General features: G+C 39.7%; 1 protein-coding gene across 11 annotated transcripts in view; it reads left to right on the plus strand.

The window, feature by feature from the left end:
• LOC148868872 (mRNA capping enzyme family protein) overlaps nt 1–13,846 on the plus strand; it is an 81,536-nt gene that overhangs the window by 12,429 nt on the left and 55,261 nt on the right. The window lies entirely within an intron of this gene.

The following is a 13,846-nucleotide window of genomic DNA, read 5'->3' on the forward strand; positions in this document are numbered from 1 at the left end:
AGGCACTAAAAGATACAGTTTCAAATCATTTCATATTTGATCCCCCTTTAAGTGTAGTCTTGAAATATATTTATAGTTTTGCCAAAAAAAATATTTATAGAGCTCTAGGTAGGCTAGGCCTAGGCCCTAGATTTTCCTTAAAGAAACTCATAAAGGGTTACTTAACACCAAAGACTACTAAAAATAGTAAATCGTGACTTTACTATAAATAGTAATTACAAAATTACTATAAATGGTTTTTGATGGGTATTACTAAGAATAAGTCTTAAAGTAATATAGATGGTAATATTGGTTTTTTACTAAGAAAAGTAAATTATACTTTTTTTGATCAATAACAGTAAGATTCATTAAATGATTAAGAAAAAGATTACAGAGAAGGGGAGCTAAAGTATCTAAACTCCCCACAACTGCCTACATACACTGATACACCCAAAGTACAAGAACAATTACAACTGAGCCCAAAAAACAGAACTCCTATTCAGTAAATCTCTACTTTGTTCTAGAAGGCTGAAACTTAACCCTACAACCACCTGCATGATTTTTCTTCAATATTATCTCCTGCAGTACCAAGGCTGACATACTCTAATGCATATTCACTTTCAAACTTCTATCACAAATTCAGTGAGTCTGGAGCCTTCAAAATCAACTCAGTTCTTGAACTCTGTTCTGGCCCAAGAATTAGAAAGGCTATTGGCAGATCTAGGGATCCAATTGAACCAGTAATTCATATCGAATGCCAATATCACCTCCCTCTTATCACATGCCGAAGGTCCTAAGGGCAGCAGCTGTTGATAAGAACCAAGATACTTCAATGGTTCAACCTGGCAATCTCCTTCAATTATTAGGTTGGTAACAGTTAGAGGAGAAAGCCAGTTTTAGTCCTTGAGGGAGAGCAAGCATCTCAGCCCTCAAGGAGTTGCATTCTCTGCAGGACCACAAAGGCTAACCATTGTGGTCCTACTTTTGTCTTTTATTACACCCCAATTCTCGACTGTCCTGGATTACCATAACAGCATCCATCAAAATTCAACTTCACATTACCCATTTCAGGGGCTACCCAAGCGTTAACTGTTTGTTTTCTTCTAGGGGCAAGACGAGAAGTTGTAGCCTGCCCTCTCAATTTTGAATCCATTGGCACCTGAACCTGTTCATGGGCCTAACTTACTTTTGCCAAAATTTTAATGGGCCTGGTCTGAAGCCTGAGCCCAAAGCAGTGTAAGGCTGAGCTCGAAGCCTGACCTATGAACAGGTCTATTGGCACCAGTGTTTTAACTTTTAAAAGCGAAAGGCACAAAAAGCGACAGGTTCCAAATGCGCCTGAGGTGCGAGGCGAGGCGCACAAAATAAAAAAAACTTAAAAAGTAGAAAAATATGAAAAAAGAAACATGTAGAAATTCTAAGAAATCAGGAAAATTTCAAAAAACAAAGTTAATATGCAACAGGTCAACAAACATAGCTAACCAAGGAAATAAAAATCAGTAATGCCTAATGCTTAGTTTCTTTCTTTCATTTTTATTGAAGGTTCAATACTTCAATCTGTAACCAAAAGTTCAGAAAATAATATGCAACAAAAGTACAAAACTGAATCAAACTGAAACAGAAGTTCAGACATATTTGAAAGTCCATTCGAAGGTATTCCAAAGTCCATCCACTTCTGGGAAAGAACTGGGAGCCCTGTTTTCGTGTAAAAAAAGAATGGAAAAAAGAGAAGAAGAAGAAGAGGAAGAGGAAGAAGAAGAAAGTGGGGAAGAAAGAAATAAAGAAAAAACTGAAAATCCAAAAAAAAAAAGAATGGGGCGGAGCCCTGTTTTACTGTTTTTATATGAAAACATTTTGAGTGTGACAGTGGGACGGAGCCCTGTTTTAGTGTAAAAACAGTCATGGAAAAAGGTTGGGCGGAGCCCCTGTTTTAGTGTAAAACAGACAAGGAAAGAAGAAGAAGAAGGGGGCGGAACCCCTGTTTTCAATGTAAAAATTGAAGAAATATTTGGAAAAAAAAGATTGGGTGGAGCCCCTGTTTTTTTGTGAAGGAGAAGAAGAAGAAGTACCTTGTCCTTGTGTCGAACTGCTGAGGGCCTGAAGACGCTGCAGTTGCCGTTTGACTGAGATGACTGAGACTGAGAGATGGCCTCCTGATGATCGAACTTCGAAGGTGGCCTGAACCTGATGATCGAAGAAGAATCTGGGGGCTGAGGGGCTCTGAACTTGCCGTTTGACACTTCGACTAAGACTGGGAGAGTCTAAGAGTTTGAGACGATTTGGGTGAAAGCCTTACATGTCAAGTTTTTTGCTCTCTCGATATGGGTCGTGTATTCTCTCTTTCATATTTGCCATACCATATGCAATATTTTGGTACGTAAAAGGAAAAAACAATTTATATACAATTATAATCATGTATAAAATTAAATTTAAAAACAAATAAAAAACCAATGGGCAACCTAAATAGGCACTTGCCTGGGCCGCCTGGTTCCTGGCCTGAGGTGCATGCCTTAGGCGCAGAGGTGAGCGCCCTTCTAAAGTCTGGCCACCTAGTCTGGAATGTGCCTCGCCTTGCGCCTCAGGCGTGGCTTTTAAATCACTGATTGGCAGTTTGGCACCTCATTGAACTCCTCTCTTGTCAGGATGCAATGAGGCATCCTTACTTTAATGATATCAATGATAACACCCATCCATTTCTCCTTGTTTTCAAGAATCCAGGCATTACTTTCACACCAGATGCTTGATAAAACAACTGCTTTGGTGCAATGCCAAAGTATTTCACCTCTTTTTGTGTGAACTATGATCAAATTAGAAAAGAATTTATCCAAAACCTTTTTGGGCAAGTTCCTCAAAGTACCAAAGAGGTAAATAAGTGATTCAGTACCTTTGAGACAAAAGGACAAGATAGTATGGGGCCATTTGAAAATATTTGATCAACATTCTGTTGATGATATTATAAAAGAGTGGCTGCAGTGTCACAATTTTCATCCACTAGTAACAAGATCCAAAAAGAGTGGATGCCATTGGTAGAATATCAAGTAAACTCAACTTTGATTGGTACTGTTTGTGAAATCCTGGAGATTCTGGCATCAGAGGCATGTTTTGGTTTAATCATGGGGCTGCATTGGGAATTTATTCAGGTACCATAGGGGTTGGGGGCTCTACAAGAGTAGAAACGATAGCTGTGCTGCAAGGCCTAAGACTGGATAAAAGATAAAGTCTACAACAATTAGTGGTGGAAAGAGATTGCAGAGTTGTCACAGGTTGGTTGAAGACAGACAGTCAAGGCACATGCTAAGGGAAATCAAATACCGTGCAATAGAATTGCAAGTGTTGGTTAATTGGGTCCCTAGATCTGCAAATAATATAGCTGATTCACTTGCAAGATTAGGGGTAGTCAGGAATGATTATCTGGGGCAGTAACCAGTGGAGATTGTATGTAAAAACTAAAACTTTTATGCTTCAATAAAGTAATTATGCTATTCTTCAAAAAAAGCTAAAATTTAAGAGAGGGGCTCGGTTTTAAACCAGTCTAGCAAACAGACAATCTCATTGTAAATGATTTTCTTTATCACAGTCAATAAAATTGTACTGTTATCAATAGAAAAGGTCTCTAAAAAGCTTGTGGAAAGGAAGGCATGAATGAATATCAATAGAGGAATGATACTCCAAAGGATTTTTCCTCTTTTTAAAGAGCCATTATATGTGGGTGCATTGATTTTCAAGTGAAGCTTGATTGTATCATCATTGGCTTCACAGAAACTGTAGTAGTGTACCCTGCCAATCTGCCAATCTTGATGTTACTTTGGCCCTTTTGATGGAGTTGAAAAGTGTTGAAGTGCGGAAGAAAATAACAAGAGAAAATTGTGTGTGGTGAGCTATGATATTGGAATCAAGATTTTTTATGTCATTGTCCCTGTCATTACTTTCATTTCCAATTTCTATGTCAAAATGTAAAACATGTCATGTCCAAATGCCTCCATTTTGGTATTGTTGGAAAGCTTATTCAATTATCTATCCAATAAGATCATTATGGTGGCAGTAAAGACAATTGTTGGGTTGGTAGGAATCAGAATCATTTATTGGGTAAAGAAAATAGTGGAGTTCTCTAATTAATCCACTAATGATATACTCAGGATGGGGAATGGTGACAATAACATCCACTAGAAGAGATAGGCCTATTATCTCTTGGTTCCCCACCACAAGGTGTGGTGGAACTGAATGTTGATGGATGCAGCATAGGTTATCCAGGGCAATCAGGTATTGGAAGTGCTTTCGGTAATCATCATGGAGACATCCTAATGGTATTTTCTGAACCAATAGGAATTGAGAGTTCAATTAAGAGCAGAATTACAAGTTAAGGGAGGTAGAGTATGGTCATCTGATTGGTGAAGAGGATTTATGGGTCATTGTTGCTTGGCTACAAGAAGTATCTTGTCAGTGACAGTTTATACATCAGATTAGAGAAGCAAGTTTGCCAGCAAATTGGAAGCAGCTTTTACATGGGTTTCATGATCTGCCAACAAGCTAGCTGATTTCTTAGCCTGTGATGATGTGAAGGAACCAACTGAGAAGCACTGGTATGGGAGCGATACCCTTTGAGTTTAGAAAGAGGCTTTGTATTAGGGTGCAACTACATAGAAGTTTTTGGTGGCAGCATTGAGCTGGCTCAATATTGCTTGTACATCCTCATTATACATATTTTATCATTAATAAAAATCAATGTTTGTAATCATAAAAACACATGATCTCACTACTTCAGCCCATGCCCTTTTGGTCTGCCCCTAGCATTTCTAACCCCTTCAACTTGTAACAGATCATTTCTTACTAGTGCTGTAGATGACCTTCTCTGCATGTGACCAGATCATTTTGATCTACTTTCCATCATATCATTACTTTTTGAAGCTACTTTTATCCTTTCTGGTTCTCTCACTTATCCATCTTAACATTTGTATTTTTACCACATTCTTTTTTTGGACATGTTGTTTCTTGATTTCTCAATACCTACTGTGGTTTAGCAAGTTATTTCCACTTAATGGAAAGGGTATGGCTTTTTTATAACTGAAATCATTATTTATTGGTATTTCTTATTTGTTTCAAGACTTCCTTGAATTGAATGATTGAGATTTGTCATTGAGGCTTTAATGAGGTGCTTGGGTTTTGTTATAATGTTATTTTGTAAATATATATATATTTTTTGCAAAGTTAATTGGATCAGAATGTATGAGCTAGACTATGCCATACAAACCAAAGTACCAAACCTCATTGTACCATATCCAGCTGCGTGAGCACCAAAACACTGTGTCTGGGGGAGAAACAATATCCAATAGTTGGTTGTCAAGGTGTTTCTGAGGCAACTAGGCATCCTTTGTTGGGCACCTCTCCTGAATGCTTTGACTTTCAGCAACAAGGTGCTTATTTAGGCATTAAGGTGCTTGCCTAGGCAACAAAAGTCACAAGGCAGATGTTTCATTGTCTTATATAATGTTATAATTATGGCTATATCTTACTAAAAATATGAGTGTCAGTACATTTTATTATATGTTCTATGTATCATTAATACTTTGTTTTGAAGTTTTACTATTGAAATTTAAAAGATTGTAGGGTTTTAAGAGAAAAGTAAAATGTCTCTTTTTGTTTTGTTTTTTCTATTTCTCCCCCTCTCTTCTCTTACATTAAATAAAATAGCAGTTCTACCCTTGTTCTTTTTCCTTTTTTTTTTACTTTCTATCTTAAATTTTTATCATATAAAATTGTAGCCTTTTAGCTGCTAATTTGATATAAAATTGCTTTACTAAATACTTATTATATTAGTATTTTTTTTGAAAACATTGAAATTAATATATTTAAATTTTAGATATGATGATTTTCCATGTTTTAAGAGGAATTTTAATGTTTTTGAAAAAAGAGGGTTGTTATTTTTTCAATTCATATGCATGTTGTTTGGTATATGAAACTAGAGAATTAACCAAAATTTAGTTTCTTATTTTATAAATGTCTTATCACCAAGATGTTGCGTAGGTACCTGCCTAGGCAGTTGGGTGCTCTGGTATTGCCTTTTTCACCTAGACACCTTGAGAACTGTGCAACATCTTGCTGTAATGCTTAGGAACTTCACTTAGTCATTTCCTTGTCTCGAACCCAATACCCCCCCTTTTTTGATGAATCTGTAGAGAAACTGATGTGGGCCCCACGGATGTGGGGCCACTCTATCCATAGGGTAGAATGTACCTAGTCTATTTGTTATGTTTTTCTGTTATTCTGGTTCTGTTATTCGAGTTGTTATTTACTTTTCAGTTTTATATTGTTAAGTGTTATGATGTAAACACCAAGGGCAGATGTGTCCTTTCCTGTAACTAGCATAACATATAAATATTAAGTTGAAGTGGCGGTGGCAGATGATTGAGGATCTGTCCTTCCTTTCAAACCTGTGTTCTACTGCTCTCTCACTAATCTTTCTCCTCTTTCTTCTTCACTTTTTTTCTGTTCGAACCTGAAATTCCAAGACTGATAGCAGTCTTGATCATCTTCATGGTATCAGAGCCAAGTTAGGGTTTCTTATGTGAGTCTAATACCAACCGACCACATGAGAATCTCCTAGGACTAGAAGCTGAAAAGGTGGAGTTAGCAGACTGATTCTTGGAGATTGCCAGAAGTGCTAGCAGCTGTTGGAAGTTTTGTTATGGTTGCAGAGTATTGGTGGTCAGGAAGGATCAGAGAAGAATAGGGTTCGGGTAACCCTAGAAGGCAGCGAACAATTCTCTTCTTGTAAGTCATTTACATTTCTAAGAAAAGATAGGTTGGACCTATCTGGAGAGGAAGGCTGAACCATTCTAGGTTTTCATCTCTTCGATTCACTAGGGTCTTACAGCAAACCCTACTGTTCTGCTATAATTAAAACCCTACTGTTTTACACTTCGATTCACTAGGGTTTTACAGCAAACCCTACTGTTCTGCTGTGATTAAAACCCTACTAGTTTACACCGAACTGTCTCAGCCTTGTTTCTTTCTACATTAGAGTTTGAAAGTGATCTTGCGGCAAGCCCTAGTGCTGGAATGAACCTTGTGATCTACCTAGAGCTGTCCTCAAGTTTATTGTTGGCATTGATCAGATTCTAGGGTTTCATATTAACCCTACTGCAAGTCTATCTATACAGTACTGATTAGATTGTGCAACTGAATTGATCACTTTAAGGACTGATTAAAACCCTAATTCTGCAAAGGCAAATCAGACCTTCTTCTAAGCTGTTTTTCAGAGTATTTTGGGATTTTCAAACTCTCTTAAAGGGGTTAGAGCTTTACGGATAGCCACTGTTGTGTTTGTTAGTTGATTTCGGATCAAAGTTATCGCAGTTGTGCACATACACTGTGAATACAAATCAGGCCTATACTGTTTTTGGTTGTGATTGGTAGTCCAAGTGCTGTTTTAAGACTTGATCGAGATGGAGTTTAAAAATCAGGCAGAAGGCAGCTTTGGGAGCATCGATTATGGTAGTGTTTCTGAGATGGGTGGTCAGATTAAACCGTAATTTCAGGTACTCTAGCTTCAGCCTACCATGCCTTAGCTCCAAGTACTACTGAACATTGTTGGGTAATAGATTCAGGTGCATCCGACTACATGACTAGCTTGTCTTCATTGTTTACCTCTTACCATTTGTCATCTGGTAGGGATAGAGTATCTATTGTTGATGGCTCCCTGGTTCCTATTTCTGGGAAGGGGGACATTATGTTATCATATATGATCTCCTTGTCTTCTGTCTTACATGTTCCTAAGCTTGATACTAACCTCCTTTTAGTCAGTAGTATTACCAAACACATGAACTGTTCAATAACTTTCTTCCCTGACCGGTGTGTTTTTCAGGATCTGGAGACGAAGGTGATTGGGACTGGCCATGAGACGAATGGGATCTATCTGCTCGGGGAGAGTTCTTGTCGGGAAGAGTCAGTGGGTAAGAGGTCACTTGTTTCCCAGAGTGTGAGTTCGGTTATGCCAAAGCATAACCGATTGGGTCATTTGTCTTTTCGGTCCTTAAAGAGTCTGTTTCCTACTTTGTTTGAGTCTGTTGAGTTGTCCCAGTTGCAATGTGAAAGCTGTGAGTTTGCTAAACATTGTAGAAACTCTTATTCATTGAGTAATAAAAGGAGTAATCGTCCTTTTGATGTGCATACGGACGTTTGGGGGCCATATCATATTCCTTCTATGGGTGGGTACAGATATTTTTTGTTATTTGTTGATGACCATACTCAGTTTTCTTGGGTTTATTTTATGCGTTCACGAGATGAGCTTCCCGCCTTGACCCAAAACTTTCACCAAATGATCCTAACTCAGTTTGATGCCAAGATTAAAGTTCTTAGATCTGATAATGCAAAGGAGTACTTTGCTAAGTCATTGGCATCTTACCTTCTTACTCATGGGGTTATCCATCAGAGCTCTTGCCCTCATACACCTCAGCAGAATGGAAAGGAAGAATAGGCATATCTTGGAGGTGGCTAGAAGTCTTATATTTACCTCCAATGTCCCTACTCGATTATGGGGTGATGCTATCCTCACTGCGGTATATCTTATTCATCGGATTCCTTCCCGGGTTCTTGATTTGCGATTTCCTTTTTCCCTTCTATACCCACATGAGGAGTTGTTTTCTATTCCCCTTAAGACATTCGGTTGTACCTGCTTTGTTTAGCTTCTCGGACCCCATCACTCCAAGTTTGAACCCAAGGCCTCCAAATGCATTTTCCTTGGTTATGCACGAACTCAAAAGGGGTATTGCTGCTATGATCCTGTCTCAGGGAGGAAGTTCGTCTCCATGGATGTCACTTTCTTTGAGGAGACACCCTATTATCCTCGGGTTTCTCCTCAGGGGGAGAGCAGTGAGAGTAGGGGTTTAAGTCCTTGTCTTCAGGGGGAGAGCAGTGAGAGTAGGGGTTTAGGTCCATGTCTTCAGGGGGAGAGCAGTGAGAGTGGGGTAGTTCCTTTACCTATTCCATTGGGTGATGGGAGCTGCAATGGTGAGGGTGGCCAAAGGGATCATGAGTTGAGGGGGAGCTGCAATGGTGAGTGTGGTCAGAGGGATCAGGAGTTGAGGGTCTATCACAGGCGGTGCAAGCAGGTTGATCCCGATCATCAGCAGTCTAGGCCAGCTCCAATCTCATCTGCGGCTCCAGGTCCAGGCATTACAGTCCCAGGACCCACAGAGACTTCTTCTATTGTTGCCATTTCACCTCCTACAGATGACCTTGATCTTCCGATTGCAGTCCGTAAAGGGAAACGACATTGTACCACATCTACAACCCACTGTATTTTCCATTTTTTATCCTATGATTGCCTATCTCCTACCTACAGGTCCTACCTTAGTTCCATTTCCAATGTCCCTATTCCAAGAACAGTGCAAGAGGCCCCATCAGACCCGGAGTGGAGAGGTGCAATGCAAGTTGAAATGGATGCCCTGTTGAAAAATAATACCTAGGAGCTAGTTGACTTGCCCAAAGGAAAGAAACCAATTGGATGCAGATGGGTATTTACTGTAAAGCACAATGCGGATGGTTCCATTGAGAGGTACAAAGCTCGGCTAGTTGCAAAAGGGTTCACTCAGACTTATGGCATAGATTACTTGGAGACGTTTGCCCCGGTAGCCAAGATGACCACCATTTGGGTTCTATTATTTCTTGCAGCAAGCCACACTTGGCCTTTGTACCAAATGGATGTTAAAAATGCCTTCCTGAATGGGGACTTGCAGGAAGAGGTTTACATGCAGTTGCCTCCTGGATACTATGATACAGAGACAGGTAAGAAGGTCTGTCGGCTCAATAAGGCATTGTATGGTTTGAAACAGTCACCTAGAGCTTGGTTCGACAGATTCAGACTAGCTCTTGGGAAGTTCGGTTATGTACAGGCTCAGTCAGATCATACACTGTTTATCAAGAGGGTGGAGTCTTCACTGACACTATTTGCAGTATATGTTGATGATATTGTGGTAACAGGAAATGATAGCCATGAGATTGAGTCCCTCAAACATCTCCTTCATCAAGAGTTTGAGGTGAAAGAGCTGGGTCCACTACGGTATTTTTTGGGTATTGAGGTTGCTAGATCTAAACAGGGGATCTTTGTCTCACAGAGGAAATATGTTTTAGATCTGTTGGCTAAAACTGGAAAGCTGGGTGTCAAACCTGCAGATACACCCATTGAACAGAACCACAAGATTAGTGCATGGAGTGGAGAGCTGTTTGAAGACAAAGTTATGTTGCAGCGGTTAGTGGGAAAGCTCCTATATCTGTGCCTCACTCGGCCAGATATCAGCTATGCAGTTAGTGATGTCAGTTAGTACATGCATTCTCCTAGAACCACACACCTTCTAAGAGCAGAAAGAATACTAGCATACTTGAAGAGATGCTCGGGTAGAGGTATACTGTTCAAGAACAATAACCACATGAAGGTGGAGGTCTATACGAATGCCGATTGGGCTGAGAGTGTTGATGACAGACAGTCTACCTTAGGATATTGTGCCCTTGTGGGAGGAAACTTTGTCTCCTGGAGAAGTAAGAAACAAAGTGTTGTCTCCCGGTCTAGTGCTGAAGTAGAATACAGGTCCATGGCCAATGGAGTGGCTGAAATCTTATGGCTAAGATCTCTACTTGAGGAGTTGGGTATTGAGTATGAGAAGCCTTTGATGCTGTATTGTGATAATCAAGCAGTCATTAATATAGCACATAATCAGTGCAACATGACAGAACCAAACACATTGAAGTTGACCGGCATTTTGTACGAGAAAGGGTCTCATCTCAAGAAGTATGCCTCCTTTACATCACTTCCATTATGCAACTAGTAGATATCCTCACTAAAGCCGTATCAAGAAAGAAGCTAGAAGCGGATCTATCCAAGTTGGGAATGATAAACATTTACTCCCAACTTGAGGGGGAGTGTAGAGAAACTAATGTGGGCCCCACAGCTGTGGGGCCACTCTATCCATAGGGTAGAATGTACCTACTCTATTTGTTATGTTTTTCTGTTATTCTGGTTTTGTTATTCGAGTTGTTATTTACTTTTCAGTTTTATATTGTTGTGTTATGATGTAAACACCAAGGGCAGATGTGTCCTTTCTTGTAACTAGCAATAACATATAAATATTAAGTTGAAGTGGTGGCGGCAGATGATTGAGGATCTGTCCTTCCTTTCAAACCTGTATTCTACTGCTCTCTCACTAATCTTTCTCCTCTTTCTTCTTCACTTTCTCTTCTGTTCGAACCTGAAATTCCAAAACTGATAGCAGTCTTGATCATCTTCAGAATCCTAATACCCCTTGACTTTAGTTTCTTTGAGATTTTTTGGTATTGTTTGGTCTTAAGAGTTAAGAGGTTATCTTTGACTTCCTGTAAACAAATAAAGGTTTTTATGGTCATCAAAGTAAGTTAAATTAACACACAACTTCATTCAACTTTGGGCAAATTTCTTAAACTACCCCTACTGTTTAGCTAATTGGGAAATTGTACCCTTACTGTTTAACTATTATCCTGCACCACCCATACTGTTTTTGACTAATTGACTAATTCTACCCTTGCCATTTATGTTCCCATCTGCGGTGGCAAGGGCTTCCCATTTGCATATCGGGAAAGAGAGATCGACAGTGACAAGGGCTTCACCGATGCCTAGAATTTGTCATTCACCCCCAAACACATCTACATGCACATCTATGAGGGCCCACAACTACTGCCTTGCTGGAAATCCCACCTCCGCCTTGTTGGATAGTTGCAAACGTTGTTTGCAATTTACGAAAGCCTTCTCTCTCTCTCTCTCTCTCTCTCTCTCTCTCCCTCCCTAGCAGACCGCCGTTGTTTGCAACTCACGTTTCCACAATCTCTTCACCTACTTCCATTTATGATTCAAGATGAGTGAGATTTTGGACATCCAGGGAGCCTAGTGCGGCAACCAAATCGGTGCTTATTGATTGCATAGATATGTGGTTCCATTCTGATTCCATCTGCCCCCTTTGTCAAGCCCCTGTCAAACATGAAAGTGAAAGGCCGGCCCAGAAGATTGAAGCTGTCGTCGAGGAGATTCAGGATTATTTGATGTTTTAGGCAGGGATTCTCGGGCAGCATTGGCTGGTTCAGACTTGGAAGCCAAGGAACAGTGGTCGTTGAGGACTTGGAAGGCATCGTTGCAGAGGGAGGCACCATCAGGTTCGGATTCGGAAGCCGAGGAACGGTGGCCATTGCGGAATGGTGGTTGTGTGGACTCGGAAGGCACCGTCAGGTTCTGACTCAGAAGTTGCAAGTGATGACGGTGGAGGGCAGGGGTTGAAATGGCCAGGAAGTCGAATTCTATCGTTGAAGGTGATATTGAGCAGAGAGAGCATAGCTGCACTTTCATGACCACCATTCCCGTCACCTCTGTTTTCCATGACTGCCGTTGCAACTCACAGCAGCGACTGTCTTCTCTTTCCCTCAATCTCTCTCTCTCTCTCTCACAGCAGTGGTGGCTTCAGATCTCCCTTCTTTGAGCTGATAATGTAGACGATCGGTGGCTTTAAATCTCCAGCAGTTTTTCTCTTAGCTTATGGGCAAAATGGACATTTTGTCCTTTCTGTTATGATTTAACGATAATGGCAACAGAAACAGTGGGGGTAGTTTAAGACAATAGTTAAACAGTAAGGGTAGAATTAGTCAATTAACTAAAGAGTAAGGATAGTTTAAGAAATTTGCCCTTCAACTTTATCAAGTTTGTTAGGTTTCTTCAATATGTCAGGTTTGCAACACCTTATTCCTTTGAGATGTTTATTTGTTTGGTTAGCATCTAACTCCTCATAATTAATTGTGGACTATATTGCCTCAATATGGTGATGTCATGCATGAAATGTATAGAAAAACTGGACAAGGGAGTTACATGCAGCTTTTCAGTGTATGCAGAGATCTGCAAATGCCATTGCTGATTCTCTTGGCTAAACAAGGGGTAGATAGGGAACATATGGTTTGGGCACAGTTATAACTTGATAAATCTTGGGATAGGCAGTAGGCTTGGCCTATATGTTGAGGTCTCGAAACATATAAATTCATTATCATTTTTTGAAACGACAAAAGAAATTCTTGTTAACTTAAAAAAAATCCTTTGTTTTCTAACATTTGTTTGGTATAATATTGGTGATGATAATCAAACAGTAAGCTGATCTTGGGTTGGTCAATACATCATCATGCATCTTTTTGCCTAGACTGTGCAGTCTTTTTGGTTCCAATGCTATCATTACTATTACTAATCTAATTTTATCTATATCTTAGTGGCTGCTTGATAATGTCAGAAGTTGCTTAATTAATTGACTTATTGCTTTGTCCTTCAGTGGACACAAAACTTAAATAATAAAATATTCAAGGATATGGTAATCTACCCAACTTCAGTTTCATCCGTCAAGGCGCCCACAACCTTCTTAACTTATTCAGACAAAACAATAAGCTGTTCATTTCAGCCACTTCAACTTTTATAAAAAGCCCCTTAATGTAGGGTTTTCTTATTTGGGCACCTCTTGTGACATCAGTTTTTATAGAATTCTTTTTGATAGGAAAAGAAAAATTTAGGGAAAAGAAACGAAAGGGAAAAGTAAGGTGAAGAGCTTTCACTCACAAGTCACAACTACAACCACTTCTGAACACCAGCAAAATAAAACAAGACAACGAAAAAAAAAACAACTTGAAGATTACTCAGCCACAAACTCCAAAGGTCCATACTGAACACAGTTTTTCTCCCAAATCATTTCTTTTCAAAAATGAGCAAGAGTCCAGTCCATCACAGAGCACCCAATATCTGCCACTAGCTTGATCTTTGATCTAGTCTTGTCTTCGAAGGTTCTCTTGTTATGCTCTCTCCTTATACCCCAGCTGAGCA

The sequence above is a fragment of the Nelumbo lutea genome, chromosome 2 (assembly GCF_056320005.1).
Source record: "Nelumbo lutea isolate HS-2025 chromosome 2, American lotus-T2T, whole genome shotgun sequence".
Lineage (NCBI taxonomy): Eukaryota > Viridiplantae > Streptophyta > Magnoliopsida > Proteales > Nelumbonaceae > Nelumbo > Nelumbo lutea.